Genomic DNA, 5,758 nt, shown 5'->3' on the forward strand with positions numbered 1-5,758 from the left:
TGATATTACAATTTTATCTAGATTACATTTATAGTTTTGGAATAAACCAAACCTTTGAATAGTGTTGTGCTAATCTTGGTTAAATAAAAAAAAAAATTACTTCAGTGATATCTACTTGCAGAGAGTTAAAGAAATATTAATCCTGATGTTTTTAGTAGTTATGGAAATACTTTTTTCCTGAGGGACAGCTGAACTTTAATCTGAAATGTGAACATAGAACAAAATAACACAAGTATAAAGTTTCCTTTTGAATTTAATAAATCAACGAAGAAATGTTTATCGTGAAATTTTAAATACAAAACTTTTAGCCTGAACTCTTGAGAAAATCCTATTCAGTAAAATATTTGTTTCTATATTTGCTCCTTAAACCTTCTTGTCCTTCATTTTTCAAAGGAGCACTGACTGACCACATTCACAACTGCTGTCTGCAGGGAATGGCTCAAAGTCACCGCCATGTCATCTGTCCCTTCTCCCCAGCAGCCACGGTTGTCAAAAAGAAATTTTATTATTTATATCCATTCTTTTTAATTCTGTTTTTATTAGTTCTCAAAGTCTTTGACAGCAAATGTCAAACCACATTTAAATTGTTTTGATTTTTAACTCCATGCTCCAGGCCAGATTTCAAATACTTTGCAAATGATTAAAAAAAAAAAAAACAACAGCGTTGTTTAAAAAAACTGTTAAAGAACACTTCATTCAGATAAGACCAAAAAGTCTGAAACATGGACAATAATTCCCATTGTAAGTTAATGATAGTTATTTTAAGCTAGAAGTGTCAAGTGAATACTGCTTAGCCAAAGATCCTCGGGTTCTCCATTTGCCTGGGACATTACCTGGCCACACAAAAAATCAAATGCTCTTGCCATCTAGAAAATTAAAAATACAAGGTATTCTCTTCCTCGTAACCCGCACAAGCCTCGATAGGAAACTAAAGGATCTTAGGCGGTAACTTTAACTTACCTCTTCTGGGCTTTAGCAAGTGGTTTACTTAAAAGTATTTACTTCCTTGCAAAAGGCAACTCATTCTTAAATGCAGCTGAAAACCTTGAACAACCCTGAGAAAAAATGATGCCCCGATATGTGTCACTGCCCATTTACTTCCTGTTTCGCCAACTTACAAGTAATTCACTCCTGATACTGACTCTTCAGATGGCAGCGTTTGCATCTTTTTGGACTACGAAACGTGGCCCGTGGTTACCTCTAGCTTAAAAGCACCCATCTTTCATTGGGCGCCGTCACCGTCATCTTTCTTCCTGGAAGACAAATCCTTTGCAGATCTCGCACCCCTCTTTACAAACCTGCGCGGGGCTTTCAGGGGGAGGGGGAGGCAAGACTTTGGTGGGAGCTGCTTCTCTTCACCAGACCGAGGGCTGACTGCAAAGGCGCGGGCTGGGTTCTCCAGCAATTTCCTGCTGATTCCAGATTCCACTCGAAGCAGCGTGGAGAGAAGTCGGACTTCTTTTCCGTGCGGAGTCTCCACGTTGGACTTGGAGAGCCCGTGGCCGTGAGCCCGGGGCTGAGTCCCTGTCCCAGGCCGACGGCCAGCCCGACGGGGAGGGCCGGGGAGAGGGGTCCCCGGGGCGGCGCGCCACGCTGGACTCCAGAGAGGGGGCTGCACGAGGGAGAGCTCGCTCCCACCGCCGCGGGCTCAAACCCCGGGGATGCACTTGAACCCGTCTCGAGGCCGACCGCTTGCCCCGCTCCCAGCGCACCCGCGCCCCGGGCGGAGCCGGACGCGGGCCTCACGCGCTGCTCGGCCTCGGTCGACCGAGAGGCCCAGCCCGGCCCGCGGCGCCGGGGGCCCCACCCAGTTCCCCGGGGTTAGCCCCGCGGCGGACAGCGCATCCCACTCTCGGACCTCGAGTCTGAAAGTGGAGACCGAAGGCCGCCTGTGGCAAAGCTCGGCTTACACTTCATTTTCCGATTTGGAGAAAATGTCACAGGAGAGAGGGTAAAGTGGGGGGGGAAAAAAAGAACCGTAAATTCGAGTTCGAGGGGGGCGAGGGCTGCCTGCTTGCGGCTCAGGGCGGCGCGGCGGCGGGGGCGCCCGGCGGGGATTCCCGGTCTCGCAGCGCACCCTAGTGGCCGCCCTGCGCCTCACCCGGTCCCCGCGACGCTCGCCGCGTCTCCCCGAGCTCATTACAGTCCGCAATATATTATTTCTTCCAAAGTATTGACAATGTGTGAGACTCCAGTAACCCCGCAGCTCTTGTCTGTAATCAGCACATTTATTCACATTTAGGGACAAGAATCCGAATTAAATCCCCGTGACCCAGATTGGGTTACAGTGTCATTTTCCCTGGATCCTCTTTTAAATCCACTCCACACCGCTTCTGTGTCTATTACATGCTAATTTAATTTTACTGTGGACGATATTTTCAGCATTTGCTGAGGACAGTAAATTTTGTAGTTTATGTTATTTCACTTTTTATGACTTTTTAACACTTAATAAAATTTTATTAGAGCACTTTTGTGTTTACAAGGCCACAAAACTCTTGGCAGGTTGTCAGAAGTCCTTTTTATTATGATCCTACTGATATACTGCGAGTAATGAAATAATCATGTCCAGAAATGTATCAAAGGCCAGAGGGATTATCCCACTTAATAGCTCCACAGATGCGCCCAGAAGAATGCGGACACGCGGCAAGACGGGCTGAGAGGCGGCGGGAGGAAAGAGGCAGCCCCCGCGTCTGTCTGTACCATTTCGGTGCTTTCCTAAAAGGCTACAGGCAGGGTCATGTGACTTTCCGCGGTCTCAATAAAAAAAAAAAATTATTCTATTGCAATAGTGCTTTTCTTTTTATTCTCCTTGTGTGGGCATTTAAGGCTGTTCTAGTGGCAATGAGGCTGGCCCAGCATATCCGTGTCAGTCAATTTCTTCTCATTTCTAAGTGTACTTTTGTGGCATGTAAGCAGCCGATGGTGACACTGGTGTTGCTCGTAGGAGTTCTCCAGCCCATGCCGAGAGAAGGCACGGGAGGGCCCCAGAAGGGCTCGAGGTGTTTGAAGGAACTCTCCCCCCACCCCTTCTGGCAAACCGCACCTTTTACTGTTGCTTTTTGTTTTGTTTCGCAAAACAGGGGAATAGTCACTGGAGGACTCTGCTTTCTGCCTTGTGCAAAAGAACCACAGTATGCTGCTTTTATTTTATTTTGGTTTTGGGGGGATAAAACTTGCTATGAGGACAGATACTGCAGCTTTTTTTTTTTTTTTTTAAGAACCATTTCCTTTTCTTTTAAATATCCTTGTAGTCATTTAACACACTGGTGTTCATTCTTGCTGCAAAAGAAGGCCATTGTGCTTCCTGACCCCAAAAGCAAGGTGGGTGGCTTTGTTTTATAATTACATTTTCTGTCTTCAGCTTCCTATTTCTCTTGCTCTGTTATTTCCTAAGTGGTGTGCCAAAGTGATCAAAGTGTGAGGCATGGAGTCATAAATGGAGTGATTTTGAAATTGCTGTTGCTGTATCCAGGGCACGTGTTCTTCTAAACTTTGGCTCTGAGGGGCTTTGGCAGTATTTTTCACAAGTGTGTGTGTGCGCGTGTGTGTTGCATGTTCCAAAACACATCATGTTTGGATTTTGGAGTCTGTCATTGTTTAAAACAGCGCCTGGGAAGCGTGCCTCTTTCCCCGGATCGCCTCTACCACACACACGTGTGCGCTCTCGGGTTCCGATGCATACAGGGGCTGCTCACCAGGGCTCTTTGATTTCAACTTCAAGGGAGCAGTTTTGTTCTTTGGATGCCATTTGCTAACTGTGGGCAAAACTTGGTGCCTGGTCTGTCTACTGTGTGTACAAGATGGTCTGGGTTCTAGAAAGAGCAACTGAAGGCTAGCAGTCATCCTTTAAGAAAAATTTATGTCCTGAGACCATCTGGGCGGCCATGTTCGTCTTTTTATAGTGTTTTCCATTTGCAGACATGAGGTGGTTTTTCTTTTTTTCTCTTGTTCAAATGATTTTTCTAATGTAGCTGAAGAACTTGCAAAGAAAGTGATCTTAGGCTGGGAGTAAACACTCTTCCTTCATCCTGGTTGTTACTGATGATTCGTATGTTTTGCCTTTTACTGCAAGAGACATAAGACTGGACAGAGAAAAGGGTTCAGATTTTAGCCCTCCAAATTTCAGTGCATTTTACTTAAGGGAATTTATGCGCAAGTACAGGAATCAGGAAAGCATATTAATTTTAATTCTGCTATAAAGTGACAGTTCAATTTTATAAGTAATTTCTGTCTAGGACAATTTAAATAACATTTCAAAGACTGTAATAGCCTTCAAGTTAGAAATATGTTTTATTAGATTATGAAGTAAACCTCTGCTAAGATAGATATTTTGAATGCATCAAAGTGTGTTTTGTAATTCTTATTCAAAAGAGCGGGAGATTGCCTTAAATATGATAACTGATGACATACGTCTTGGTCAGTGGAGAGCCTAGCTAGTGTGCACAGGGATTTTACGACCCTACTGAAGTGTTCAAAGCTGAAAGAGTCAAGCCCCAATCCTCTCACCTAGGGAATCCATCTTTGAAAAGAGGAGTAAACGAACCAAGCTAGAGGCAGGAAATGGTCCCCTCATGTGGCCAATGTGTCAGAAAGCAGTCTCACATGCTGTGAGAAGGCAGGAAGGTGTGGGGGCCAGAGGACAGGCCCTAGAACCACACTGCTTGGGTCTGACTTCACTCTGTTGCGTACTCCGTGTGTGGCCTTAGACAGGTTGTCTAACCTCCTCGTGTTTAGCTTCTTCATCTGTAAAATGAGAGTACCTCCCTCCTAATGTTTTTGAAGGGTTAAAAGAGTTAGTTTATATGAAATACACATAAAAGATCCTTTAACCCTAGGGAGACTAACCTATCCATTACCTAGCACGTGCTGGTGCAAAGTAGACGGCACTGAACATTTGTCAGGTGAGTGCGGCTCTTATTTCACGGGCTGCCCTGGCTGCTCAGGTGTGACCCAGGGGCAGTAACTAAGTCAGTGTCGGCACCAGGTGTGTGCTTGACTCCCTGAGAATGGCCAGCACTCCAGGAAAAGCTGTGTCTAACTGCTCATTTAGTTTTGGCTGGGTTTGTATAGAGTATCTCAATTAGCAATTGAGGTATAAAGTTTCCGAGGAAAGGAGGAGCTCAGATTTGGGGAGAAGGGTTCCCATATGCAGTGCAGTGCTTTGTAGAGAAGTAACAGATAACCAATAAGATAATCTAATTTGGGAACACATATCAAAGCACCCTGCTCATCATTTGTTATTCGATAAACTGTAGTTACAGACACTGTGCTAAACTCTTTGATACATGATCTCATGTCATCCTCACACTGGCCTTCAAATAGGTAGTTATCATAATTCATCTTTTACAGGTAAGAAATATGTAGCTCAGAGAAGTCAAGTGACTTTCCCAAGGTCACACAGCTAGTAAATGACAGATCTGGAAGCTTAACCCAGGTCTCTGGGAATGTAAAATTTATGCAGTTAATCAACTTCTGTTCTACACTACCTCCCAATCTGTTTGGTTTTATGGAGCTCCTAATCAATGTGGTCATTTATGATTTATAGTGTAAACCATCATGAAAATGGAAATAATGAAGGTTGGGACCTAGACCTGTTAAGTCTTGAGTCATCAGCATCTTGTACAGTGATTTGAATGCCTGCCAGACTCAGGGGAGCGAGACACAGGCCTGCCTCCCAGGGCCTTGCCTACCTCAGTTCCTCCCACGGCTATAAGCAGATGTTTGAAAAAAGCCAAGGGAGAAGTTAGGATTACTTTTT

General features: G+C 44.8%; 1 pseudogene; it reads right to left on the reverse strand.

Annotated features, from left to right (window-relative positions):
• Positions 1-1,153: 1,153 nt before the first annotated feature.
• On the reverse strand, positions 1,154-5,340 carry LOC147378613 (uncharacterized; annotated as a pseudogene).
• Between the last annotated feature and the right edge of the window lie 418 nt (positions 5,341-5,758).

This window comes from Bos grunniens, chromosome 2 (assembly GCF_055505025.1).
Source record: "Bos grunniens cultivar Pamir isolate PY7600 chromosome 2, Bosgru_T2T1.0, whole genome shotgun sequence".
Taxonomy (NCBI): Eukaryota; Metazoa; Chordata; class Mammalia; order Artiodactyla; family Bovidae; genus Bos; species Bos grunniens.